At 39.3% G+C, this 14,704-nt stretch overlaps 1 non-coding gene across 1 annotated transcript in view; it reads right to left on the bottom strand.

Moving 5' to 3' along the window:
- Positions 1-311, bottom strand: part of LOC116650181 (small subunit ribosomal RNA) — a 1,995-nt gene extending 1,684 nt beyond the window's left edge. Inside the window, exon 1 of the ribosomal RNA XR_004303166.1 lies at positions 1-311. This exon is cut by the window's left edge and continues 1,684 nt beyond it. This is a non-coding gene — a ribosomal RNA (small subunit ribosomal RNA).
- Positions 312-14,704: the final 14,393 nt, after the last annotated feature.

The following is a 14,704-nucleotide window of genomic DNA, read 5'->3' as shown; positions in this document are numbered from 1 at the left end:
AGACATTTGAAAGATCTGTCGTCGGTACAAGACCATACGATCTGCATGTTATCTAGAGTTCAACCAATAAAACGATCTTGCGATCGCTTGGTTTTAGCCTAATAAAAGCACACGTTCCAAAAGGTCCGTGTTTTAATTGCATGTATTAGCTCTAGAATTACCACAGTTATCCAAGTAACTGTTAACGATCTAAGGAACCATAACTGATATAATGAGCCTTTTGCGGTTTCACTGTTAATTCGTGTGTACTTAGACATGCATGGCTTAATCTTTGAGACAAGCATATAACTACTGGCAGGATCAACCAGAATAATGTTTTTATAATTTGTATGTACAAAATAACATACATATTTACAAAATGTATTTACATTACAACTTAATATATTTTTGAATAAAAAATATACTATAGATATTAATGTTAAATATAAACGAATATGGCCATTGTTACATAGCATTTCATGTTCGTTAATTTACGTTTCACATTTTTTAAGATTCACCACATATTATATCTATATGAAAATATATACAATTCGTTCAAAAATATCTTTATATGTACACTTACTTAATATATATTTTATCACACATTGCTTAATACCATAATGGAATAAACACTTTAATTTTGATGACAAACTTGATAATTTATTTATATGTATAAATTATGCATGCATAACTTGCAAACATAATTATGCGATAAAAATATATTAAGTAAAACAAGTCACATACTATATTAAATAGTATGTAAAATGTTAAAGTTTCATTTATGACAAATATTTAAAATAATTACAAAAATTTTAGAAACTTTTTTTCCAGCGTACTAATCGTCCATACATCTGTATGAATCGAATTTCCACTGGATGCAATTGTTAAATTTTACGATAAAAGGAAACCCATTTGTTTACACGATGTAGTAACAATAAAATTATTACTAACAACACATCTTGGCTTGAAAGTTTCACAATTATCTTTTTTTCTTAATATCGTAAGCCAAATGTTATACAACATAACAAATAACGATATCTAACTCAAATAACGAGTATATGACAAACTTTTAAAATTATACGCTTTCAGCGTATAATGTGATGAGCACACACTGCTCACCATGAATAGGTTTTTTGACACATCATCTATAATGGCGATATTTTTTCCAAATGCTACCATTCACCTTAATGTCTTCGTGTACTAATTTAATAATACACTTTTATAACTTCATTATTCTTCTTATATAAACATAATTGACTTATGCCGGCAAGGCAACACTCCACAGTCATATGAATTTACCGTACTTAAAATTTTTCATATGACATGCCTTGCGCGACACCACTCCATATATAGGTTTTTTGACACATCTTCTATAATGGCGATATTTTTTCCAAATGCTACCATTCACCTTAATGTCTTCATGTACTAATTTAATAATACACTTTTATAACTTCATTATTCTTCTTATATAAACATAATTGACATGCCGGCAAGGCAACACTCCACAGTCATACGAATTTACCGTATTTAAAATTTTTCATATGACATGCCTTGCGCGACACCACTCCCTATATAGGTTTTTTGACACATCATCTATAATGGCGATATTTTTTCCAAATGCTACCATTCACCTTAATGTCTTCGTGTACTGATTTAATAATACACTTTTATAACTTCATTATTCTTCTTATATAAACATAATTGACTTATGCCGGCAAGTCAACACTCCACAGTCATATGAATTTACCGTATTTAAAGTTTTTCATATGACATTCTTATATAAACATAATTGACTTATGCCGGCAAGTCAACACTCCACAGTCATATGAATTTACCGTATTTAAAATTTTTCATATGACATTCTTATATAAACATAATTGACTTATGCCGGCAAGTCAACACTCCACAGTCATATGAATTTACCGTATTTAAAGTTTTTCATATGACATGCCTTGCGCGACACCACTCCCTATATAGGTTTTTTGACACATCATCTATAATGGCGATATTTTTTCCAAATGCTACCATCCACCTTAATGTCTTCGTGTACTAATTTAATAATACACTTTTATAACTTCATTATTCTTCTTATATAAACATAATTGACTCATGCCGGCAAGTCAACACTCCACAGTCATATGAATTTACCGTATTTAAAGTTTTTCATATGACATTCTTATATAAACATAATTGACTTATGCCGGCAAGTCAACACTCCACAGTCATATGAATTTACCGTATTTAAAATTTTTCATATGACATTCTTATATAAACATAATTGACTTATGCCGGCAAGGCAACACTCCACAGTCATATGAATTTACCGTACTTAAAATTTTTCATATGACATGCCTTGCGCGACACCACTCCCTATATAGGTTTTTTGACACATCTTCTATAATGGCGATATTTTTTCCAAATGCTACCATTCACCTTAATGTCTTCATGTACTAATTTAATAATACACTTTTATAACTTCATTATTCTTCTTATATAAACATAATTGACATGCCGGCAAGGCAACACTCCACAGTCATACGAATTTACCGTATTTAAAATTTTTCATATGACATGCCTTGCGCGACACCACTCCCTATATAGGTTTTTTGACACATCATCTATAATGGCGATATTTTTTCCAAATGCTACCATTCACCTTAATGTCTTCGTGTACTGATTTAATAATACACTTTTATAACTTCATTATTCTTCTTATATAAACATAATTGACTTATGCCGGCAAGTCAACACTCCACAGTCATATGAATTTACCGTATTTAAAGTTTTTCATATGACATTCTTATATAAACATAATTGACTTATGCCGGCAAGTCAACACTTCACAGTCATATGAATTTACCGTATTTAAAATTTTTCATATGACATTCTTATATAAACATAATTGACTTATGCCGGCAAGTCAACACTCCACAGTCATATGAATTTACCGTATTTAAAGTTTTTCATATGACATGCCTTGCGCGACACCACTCCCTATATAGGTTTTTTGACACATCATCTATAATGGCGATATTTTTTCCAAATGCTACCATTCACCTTAATGTCTTCATGTACTAATTTAATAATACACTTTTATAACTTCATTATTCTTCTTATATAAACATAATTGACATGCCGGCAAGGCAACACTCCACAGTCATACGAATTTACCGTATTTAAAATTTTTCATATGACATGCCTTGCGCGACACCACTCCCTATATAGGTTTTTTGACACATCATCTATAATGGCGATATTTTTTCCAAATGCTACCATTCACCTTAATGTCTTCGTGTACTAATTTAATAATACACTTTTATAACTTCATTAATCTTCTTATATAAACATAATTGACATGCCGGCAAGGCAACACTCCACAGTCATACGAATTTACCGTATTTAAAATTTTTCATATGACATGCCTTGCGCGACACCACTCCCTATATAGGTTTTTTGACACATCATCTATAATGGCGATATTTTTTCCAAATGCTACCATTCACCTTAATGTCTTCGTGTACTAATTTAATAATACACTTTTATAACTTCATTATTCTTCTTATATAAACATAATTGACTTATGCCGGCAAGTCAACACTCCACAGTCATATGAATTTACCGTATTTAAAGTTTTTCATATGACATTCTTATATAAACATAATTGACTTATGCCGGCAAGTCAACACTCCACAGTCATATGAATTTACCGTATTTAAAATTTTTCATATGACATTCTTATATAAACATAATTGACTTATGCCGGCAAGTCAACACTCCACAGTCATATGAATTTACCGTATTTAAAGTTTTTCATATGACATGCCTTGCGCGACACCACTCCCTATATAGGTTTTTTGACACATCATCTATAATGGCGATATTTTTTCCAAATGCTACCGTTCACCTTAATGTCTTCATGTACTAATTTAATAATACACTTTTATAACTTCATTATTCTTCTTATATAAACATAATTGACATGCCGGCAAGGCAACACTCCACAGTCATACGAATTTACCGTACTTAAAATTTTTCATATGACATGCCTTGCGCGACACCACTCCCTATATAGGTTTTTTGACACATCATCTATAATGGCGATATTTTTTCCAAATGCTTTTATTCATTTTAACGTTTTCATGTACTATTTTTATAACAATTCAATATAATTTTATATAAGTTGTTAAAGGTTATATATAATATATAAAGATTAATGTCATTTATAATTTTATTTGTATATTAATAATCATATATCAATATACAATATATAAAAATTTCATAGTCACAATTATTTTCCAATGTATTTTCGAAATGTCAAATTGTTATATTATTATTATTATATATACAGTTTAATGTTGTTTAAGTTACAATTTAATTATGTATGTTACAGAATAGTCTTCAATTTTTGTATTATTAATATTAAGATATACATTTCTTCACATCCAAGCAAAATTTCTGTATCACGTATCATATAAAATTTAAATATGTTTTAGAAGAGGCTAATAAGAATAGGAATAAAAAAATGTAAGTATTCTGTTTCTTCTGTATTTGATGATTTCCATCCGTCAATTCCATATTTTCTTGTATGTGTATGTATATATTTCAATATTGCATTATATGTTATATATATATATATATATATATATATATATATATATATATATATATATATAACATATAATGCAATATATATATATATCGTTCTATGCTTTCCTAAAAAATAATTGAAGTTTTAATACTGGTAACAATTTTATATATTTTTGTTCATCCAAAAATTTCAAAATATTGTATAGTTGTAAATATTGTTCTACGTTATATGCTCCCCTCTTCAATAATTATTGACGTTTTAATATAGGTATTGTTTATATAAATTTTTATATATTCCATCCGTCAATTCCATAATTTCACATATATATATATATATATATATCAATATTGCCTTAAGTATATTGTGTATATAAATATTGTTGTATGTTATACGCTCTCCTAAGTAATAATTGAAGTCTTAATTAGCTATGTATATATATATATATATATATACTATATATTCCCATCCGTCAATTCCATAATTTCATATATATATATATATATATATATATCAATATTGCCTTAAGTGTTCATTGTATATATAAATATTATTCTATTCTATATACTCTCCTCAATAATAATTGAAGTTTTAATTCAGGTATGCGTGTATATATATTTTATATATTCCATCCGTCAATTCCAAAATTTCATGTATATATAAATACATATATATCAATACGGCTTTAAGTATTGTATATATATACATATTATTCTTTGTTATATGCTCTCCTCAATAATTATTGAAGTTTCAATATAGATATTGTGTATATATATTTTTATATATTCCATCCGTCAAATTCCATATTTTCATAAATATATATATCAATATTGTTTTAAGTATTGAATATATATATATTGTTCTATGCTACATATAAAATTTAATTGAAAGCAACGTAGATGAACAAATTTCGTAGAGTAGGCATACAAACATCAATAAATATATAACAATTATAAATTGATAATATATTTTAAGCGAATGTATAACCCAATTATACGAATTATGTTCGTCTAGTGTTACTTTTTTTCGAATCATCAAGCAAAGGATAAGCTTCAGTGGATCGCAGTATGGCAGCTGCTCAACCACTTACAACACCTTGCCTGTTACAAAAGTCGTTTACAATTGATTCTAGGCTTTGACATTGTATTAAATAATGTTTTAAAATATAACTAGCGCGGCATCAGGTGATCGAAGATCCTCCCAATTTACTATGTTATAAATAACATTGGCATCACATCCATTGTCGTTAATAAAACAAATTAAAAACTTTTAATGGTTTAGAAGCCATACAATGCAAATTGCCCCTTATTTATCATTGCAGTCCAGCACGGATACGACCTTAGAGGCGTTCAGGCATAATCCAACGGACGTAGCGTCATACCACTGTTCGCTCGAACAAGTATTGTGCCATTGGTCCGTACCTGCGGTTCCTCTCGTACTACGCAGGAATGCTGTCGCAACAACGTTTTGTCATTAGTAGGGTAAAACTAACCTGTCTCACGACGGTCTAAACCCAGCTCACGTTCCCTTGCATGGGTGAACAATCCAACGCTTGGTGAATTTTGCTTCACAATGATAGGAAGAGCCGACATCGAAGGATCAAAAAGCGACGTCGCTATGAACGCTTGGCCGCCACAAGCCAGTTATCCCTATGGTAACTTTTCTGACACCTCTTGTTAAAAACTCTTTAAACCAAAAGGATCGATAGGCCGAGCTTTTGCTGTCCCTGTGTGTACTGAACACCGAGATCAAGTCAGCATTTGCCCTTTTGCTCTATGTGTGGTTTCTGTCCGCACTGAGCTGGCCTTGGGACACCTCCGTTATTATTTGAGAGATGTACCGCCCCAGTCAAACTCCCTACCTGGCAATGTCCTTGAATTGGATCATACCTGAGTAATTGGAGTTATACCAAATTTTTAAATCAATAATACATAAATGCATTCTCTCATTAAAGAATTTGTTTGCGATTATATAACAAACTCGTGATACTTTGATCAAGAAGCTTGCATCAAAACCCAATACCATAAGACATAATAATTATATCCGTATAATGGCTAGGAAATGATACACGTTCCATTTAATCAAGTAAGTAAGGAAACAATAAGAGTAGTGGTATTTCATTGTCGATACCAAACCGAAGTCTAATATCTCCCACTTATTCTACACCTCTTATGTCTCCTTACACTGCCAGATTAGAGTCAAGCTCAAAAGGGTCTTCTTTCCCCGCTAATTATTCCAAGCCCGTTCCCTTGGCTGTGGTTTCGCTAGATAGTAGATAGGGACATGAAAGTCAGTGGGCTTAACGTGAGCACCTGCCGCGATGGCTTAATCTCACGGTTCCTAGTATAGGATTAATTCAAGCGTCAATCACCGCCCCCTTGGAACAATTCCGCAGGTACCAATTAAAGACACGACTGTTTGGTTGTGACTTCTACCTTGGTTTGGCACGAGGACTATCTAAGCCTCTTCCGTAATCTGGGTCACGGAACCCGGTTGTATGACGCAACTCCACGTCGAGCGATGCTCTACCCGCATTTGGGTGTTAAACCACAACCACCACGATACTCCCCGAAGGGCCGCACCAACTAACCAGGACGGAACAAGTTCCGTGGGCTCCTGGTTACCCGTGGTACCAGATTAAAAGCCTCCGGTCAGGCCTCGTACCAGAAGGGCACTTCCAATTTAAACTCCAAACAGTTAAGGGTTGGTAGCCCCATCACAACACAATGTTCAACAAAAATTACCATTCAGAAACACCCCCACATTCGTACCCCCACATTCTCACATCTACCATCCATCATCATTCATACAATTCCTTCCTGCAATTGCAAACGTCGCCTGGAAAATGCAGCTCTAGCAAACTCACTCATTCTTCTAACCCTATCACTAGTGGTGAGTGATTGACTTACGTCAAACCCGCCACTAACCTCACTTATACCCATCCCCCTCAGATCTCGAAAATCTGCATACCTTGTGCACTCACAGAGAACATGCTCCCATGTCTCAGCAGCCGAGCCACAACGGCATTCTGGACTGTCATAAAGGTTCCTCGAATGCAGGAATGCATTGAGGGAACCGTGACCAGTCAACAGGAATCCAAGACTCAGGCCGAACCCAAAGTCTGGTCGGCTGCCGGCAAATGTAACCTCCCGTATAAACCGATGAGTGACACGCCCATTCACGCTAGTGTCCCATCTGACTTGCCAGTCAGACAAAACACACTCTTTCACCAATCTCTTGCATTCACTAAGCCCTAAACTCTCCACATCCCTACCCGCTAGCCAATCATTCTGCAGCAATGGCAGCCGCCTCTTGATCCTGTACATCAAGGCTCGACGCCTGATCTCCAAGTCAAGAGGGGCTACTCCTAACAGTACCTGCATTGCCTCCGTAGAGACAGTGCGGCACACAGGCAAACAACCTAACAGAAGCACTCTCTGGCAAGCCAGCACTTTCTTTCTGCCGACCACAGTCGTGACCGCCTTGCACCATACAGACGATCCATATGCTGCACATGCAACAAACAGACCCTCATAGATGGTGCGGACAGCACGTCTGCTTAGGCCCCAGTCAGACCTCAAAATACGACGCACTTGCCCCACCAAACCAAGTAGCCGGGCCTTGAGACCAGCGATATGAGGAGTGAAACACATCCTCTCGCCGAAGGTTATGCCGAGATATTTCACCTCAGACGCATACCTCACATTCACTCCATTCAGTCTGACAATGGGTGGCCGACTAGCTGCCAATCTGCCCTTGAGCAGCATTGACACTGTCTTGTCCATTGCAAGACTGACCCCAACACTTTCACCCCACTCATACACAGTGCGCAAGCACATACCCGCATTCGTCTCGATCTCAAGACGCGACCGACCCTCAATCAAGATAAGCAGATCGTCCGCATACGCACAACATTTACACATCTGCTCAAGCTGCACCAGCAAGGGGTCCATCATGAGGTTCCAAATGAATGGGCCACAGATAGATCCCTGCGGACAGCCACGAACCACATTTACGCTCACACATTCACACCGCCCTACAGCACACGCACGTCTGCCAGAGAAATAGCTCTTCCAGAGAGCTAATTCTCGGCACCCGCATTCATCCAACCTTCTCAAAACACTCGCCCAACTCAGGTAGTCGAAAGCACCTTTAAAATCAACAAAGATGCCCAAGACATACGTGGAGCTGCTAGCCTCAACAGAGTCACTAACATACCTCCAAGCATCCTCAACACATCTGCCCTGCCTAAAACCAAATTGCCTGTCAGACATTTGGTCATTCATTCTCTCCTGAAGCCTTTCTACCATAATCCTTTCCAGAACTTTTCCAAGAACCGGAAGAAGACTGATGCCCCGAAAAGATCTAGGATTGCTCCTGATCCTGTCAGGCGACTTCAGGAGCACTATCACTCTCGCACACTTCCATTCACTGGGGAAATAACCCTCATTCAGACACTTCGCATACATCGCATTCATATACTCTGGAATTGACTTCCAGACACTTTTACACATTTCTCCAGTGAATCCATCCATACCAGGTGACTTCCTCGACTTTAACCTCGAGAAAGCCACCTCCAACTCACTATCCAGAAGCGGATCAACAGGCCTAACCACACTAGGTGGTGAGTCCTGATGATCCGCTCTGGGGAAGAATTCATTCAACAAGACATTCATGCAATCCCTCCATGCCGTTAACTGAACGTTACCAACACGGAGGCTACTTACATCCGTTTCCCTGCCTCTACCTCGAACTATTTTATAAACACGACCCCAGGGGTCATCCTTATTGTGCTCCAGGAAAGAGCGCCATTCATCTTCTTTCACCTTTACAAGCATTTGCTTATACTCATTCATACACCGACTATATTCAATCCTGAGTTGGGCTGCACCATCCGCATTGGTAGCTCTGGCCCTTTGGAATCGCTTCCGCAGAGACCGGACCATCCGCCGCTTGGTGCTTAACTGATTCGTCCACCACTTCACATGCTTAAGGTTGACCTTACGGTACCTCTCAAACATGCGATCATTCGCACCAGTTATCCACCCATTCACACATACGACCTGCTCATCCACATTCAAATCATTAAATGCATTAAGCGGAACTTGCGTTGCCGCCTCCTGCACAATGAGCCCATGAAGGGACCAATTCACACTACAAGTGCGCCAGCGATTACCCCCAACACTTTCGTTCCTCGTAATAGTGTGTGTGACAACAATCTCAATCGGATTGTGGTCACTCACACCAAGCCCACCTAGTACACACCAATGAAAAGCATACATACTCATTGCCACCGCATTCACTAGAGTAACATCAATGTCACTCTGACCCACCGGACCCGCAAACGTATACCACTCACTGGGTTCGTTAACGACCCGAACATCCTGGGACACGGCCCACTCGGCTAGCATCTCACCCCGTGTGTGGTTCGAATACCCAGACGAATGTCTGGATACCTTGCTGAACCACATGGGGGATGATGCATTCGCATCAAGACCAAGGATGACTGGTACGCTACTAACCAGTAGTAGCACCTCATCCAAGTAAGCAATGTATGGTTCGAGGGGATCCCCGAACTTACAATACATGCTCACTACAAAAATCCTGCCAAAACTGCCGCTTAGGCTCACACACACCCCCCAGTCAGTTGAACTCACCAAAGTGCATTCAATACTGACATCATTCACAATGACAGCGGAGTTAGCCCTGCTGTCAGGGAATACTCGCATACATGCGGGCAATCCCCTTACGCAACCACCGGTCGCGTAGGGTTCCTGCAGCAGGGCAACGACGCTGCCCCTTTCACACATCATAGCCCCCACATCACACATAGCTGCATACGACCTTTGACAATTCAGCTGAAGAAATCTGCTAGACATTTTAATGTCTAGCATTCGCCCGCGCAACAATCGCCCCGTATATGGGACAGGCTAGAGACATCATCAGATGTCCCGACGGCTTCCCCTTAAAGGAGCAATTGCGGCAATTCAGTGCATTGCTGCACTGAGCCACGCGGTGACCCATCTGGCCGCAGCGACGGCAAACGTCCTCTTTGGCTCTGCACTCCGCCACCTTATGGTCGAAGCCAAGGCAGCGGTAGCATCCCGGTACCAGGTCAAAACTTCTCACTCTAAAAGAAAACCATTTTATGTAGCAGCGTCCGATTTCTAAAAGGGACTGCATGGCCACCACAGCACCCTCGAGGACGATATTAACTGCTACATTACCTCCCGCCGCCCATGGCTTACTTGTCATCCGGACACCTTTCTTAAAGGCTTCAAGTGACATTTTGTCCTTTAAGTTCATCTCGTAAAGGTCACCCATGAACTCGTCAGGGGTGATCTGCGAGTGAACGCCCTGAACCACAACTTTCGGCCCTAATTTATCATTCACACACACTTCCAATCCCACCTCGTTGAACTTTGTGTTCTCCACAATTTTCTCACGCTCGGCGACCGATGGAGTCCGAATTAACGCACCTCCATCCCTTAGAGGTTTCACCTCATGTATCCGCACACCAAGAGAGGGACCTACCTCCTTCACCACCTGCTCCACCACGTCCTTAGCGGTTTTGCCAGCAGCCTTGCTGCGCACAACCAAGGACCATGTCTCAACTGGCCGAGGCATCTCCGGGGTAGACGGCACTGCCGACCTGGGACCCCCTCTGGCGGCGTTCACCGACGGAGCCCGCGCTTGGCCGGCTGGAACATGCAATTCATGCGAAACGCCTGCACCCCCGCAAACGGCCTCCAAGCGCCCCTGCAGCCGCTCATTCTGCGCCACAAGCGCGAACAGGAGCTGCTCATACTGCCCTGTATAATCGACTAACTTGCAAATGAGCGACCCCGTGGCTCTCTCCTTGAGTGCAAGCTGCAATAAAGCTCCCGTTATCCCCTTCATCTGCTCGACAGCTGTTCCTTTCCGCTTCCTCAAAGCCGCCGCACTTGTCGACGGCCCCTCCACGGCAGGTTCAGACACATCCAAAACGCTCACGGCATGAGGAACGGCAAAAACCCGCTCCTCCACACTTGCACCCGCTGCTCCGGGCGAGCCATCTGCGGCTCCCGCGGGAACAGCGCTCCCCTCACGCGCACCAACTGAGCTGACAGCGCTTTCGGAAGTTGCCTTCCTCAGGCGCTGCTTGCTCCTCCGCCTTACCTCGCTGTTCGATGACGACTCCGACAAGGTCACCTCATCTTCCGACGTCATCCTACAATTTTCAAAAGCCCCCTTCTCAGCGGGCTTCTTTTTGCGTGGCGGCATCGTCCGCAGGTGTGCGCTTATCTATTTAATATATAAATAGCACGCACACACACACACACACACGTAGAAGCTGGCGGTTTCACACACACACACGAACGCCTGTTGCTCACGCAGCAACGACGTAAACAAAGCAATAAAACTTTATTGCTGATAAGCGCACAAAATGTAAACAAGATACCGTTGCTTGAAAGCACCGTTATCTTAAAATTGTTTGCGAAGCGAGCGATGAAATAAACACGTCTGTTCCCAACGACTGTCTGAAACGAACTGAGTAGATAGGGACAGTAGGAATCTCGTTAATCCATTCATGCGCGTCACTAATTAGATGACGAGGCATTTGGCTACCTTAAGAGAGTCATAGTTACTCCCGCCGTTGACCCGCGCTTACTTGAATTTCTTCACTTTGACATTCAGAGCACTGGGCAGAAATCACATTGTGTCAACACCCGCTAGGGCCATCACAATGCTTTGTTTTAATTAGACAGTCGGATTCCCCAAGTCCGTGCCAGTTCTGAATTGATTGTTAATTGATAATCGTTATAATTTAAAAGAACTAATTGGTAGCCCAACTAGTATTCTTAAAAATTTTAGCAAGAAAGTTCCACAATTGGCTACGTAACTAAACTATCCGGGGAACAAGAAACTACCATAAATGATAGAAACTTTATTTACCCAGAACGAGCACATAAACCATGTTATTGTTTCCCAATCAAGCCCGACTATCTCAATCTTCAGAGCCAATCCTTATCCCGAAGTTACGGATCTAATTTGCCGACTTCCCTTACCTACATTATTCTATCGACTAGAGACTCTTCACCTTGGAGACCAGCTGCGGATATTGGTACGGCCTGTTGAGAAGTTTGCGTGTCCCCACCATAAATTTTCAAGGTCCGAGGAGAAAATATCGACACAACAGTATATGTCATGCTCTTCTAGCCCATCTACCATATCTCTCTGCGAAAGACTTCCATGGTAGTACGGCTACAAAACAGAAAAGAAAACTCTTCCGATACCTCTCGACGGCTTCTTTATGGTCGTTCCTGTTGCCAGGATGAGCACGAGGCCCATATTTAATAACAAACGGATACTCAACAGGTTACGGAATTGGAACCGTATTCCCTTTCGTTCAAAATTATTCAAGTGTATAAAAATCGGTTAGATGACAAATATATTTAGATTTTTCTTTACTTGAAAATTTTCGGCTTTCGCCTTGAACTTAGGACCGACTAACTCGTGATCAACCACTGTTCACACGAAACCCTTCTCCACTTCAGTCCTCCAAGGTCTCATTCGATTATTTGCTACTACCACCAAGATCTGTACCAATAGCGGCTCCATGCAGGCTTACGCCAAACACTTCTATGCACACCATTGTACCTTCCTACTCACTAAAGTTTCAAAATTTATATTACAAGTAATATAAACCATCTACTTTAGCGGTAATGTATAGGTATACAACTTAAGCGCCATCCATTTTAAGGGCTAGTTGCTTCGGCAGGTGAGTTGTTACACACTCCTTAGCGGATTTCGACTTCCATGATCACCGTCCTGCTGTTTTAAGCAACCAACGCCTTTCATGGTTTCTGTATGAGTTGTTAATTTGGGCACCGTAACATTACGTTTGGTTCATCCCACAGCGCCAGTTCTGCTTACCAAAAGTGGCCCACTGGGCACATTATATCATAACCTTAAACTTCATATCAAGAAAGTTAAGGTTCTTACCCATTTAAAGTTTGAGAATAGGTTAAGATCGTTTCGACCCTAAGGCCTCTAATCATTCGCTTTACCAGATAAGATTATTTTATACAACAGTTAAATGCACCAGCTATCCTGAGGGAAACTTCGGAAGGAACCAGCTACTAGATGGTTCGATTGGTCTTTCGCCCCTATACTCAATTCTGACAATCGATTTGCACGTCAGAACTGTTTCGGTCTTCCATCAGGGTTTCCCCTGACTTCAACCTGATCAAGTATAGTTCACCATCTTTCGGGTCACAGCATATATGCTCAAGGTACGTTCCAGTTAGAGGCATAAATAATATAAATATTATTATACATAACTATATAGAGCGCCCCGGGATTGCGTTAATTAACTATAAATAGTTAAAAAACTAATCCCATTAATAGTCAAGTTAATTACGCTATTAGGTTTATATCCCAATAACTTGCACATATGTTAGACTCCTTGGTCCGTGTTTCAAGACGGGTCCCGAAGGTATCCTGAATCTTTCGCATTGTTAATCATACAAATGCATATAATAAACACAAATATCAATGATAATTATGCCATTATATAATTCCGAAAAATTAACGCACTGTAATCATATAAATCTATCAGCACTTTATCAAATTTATATCTTTTATTTTATGTTAAAATGCCAAGCATATAATTCAAATAAGCAATCAGACATAATTTTATGATAAATATTTATGCTAATAGATTACAATGTCCTTATATGGAAAAAATGCACACTATTATTATAATATTGTTTAAAATATTACAATTCTAATGATGAATTTTCCATAACGGATATTCAGGTTCATCGGGCTTAACCTCTAAGCAGTTTCACGTACTATTTAACTCTCTATTCAGAGTTCTTTTCAACTTTCCCTCACGGTACTTGTTTACTATCGGTCTCATGGTTATATTTAGTTTTAGATGGAGTTTACCACCCACTTAGTGCTGCACTATCAAGCAACACGACTCTTTGGAAACACCATCTAGTAATCATTAACGTTATACGGGCCTGGCACCCTCTATGGGTAAATGGCCTCATTTAAGAAGGACTTAAATCGTTAACTTCTCATACTAGAATGTTGATGTTCCGTACACTGCATCTCACATTTGCCATATAGACAAAGTGACTTAGTGCTGAA

This window comes from Drosophila virilis, unplaced genomic scaffold (genome assembly GCF_030788295.1).
Source record: "Drosophila virilis strain 15010-1051.87 unplaced genomic scaffold, Dvir_AGI_RSII-ME tig00002251, whole genome shotgun sequence".
NCBI classification, from domain to species: Eukaryota; Metazoa; Arthropoda; class Insecta; order Diptera; family Drosophilidae; genus Drosophila; species Drosophila virilis.
The sequence above is the reverse complement of the archived record's forward strand: the minus strand, read 5'-3'. Positions and strand labels throughout refer to the sequence as shown.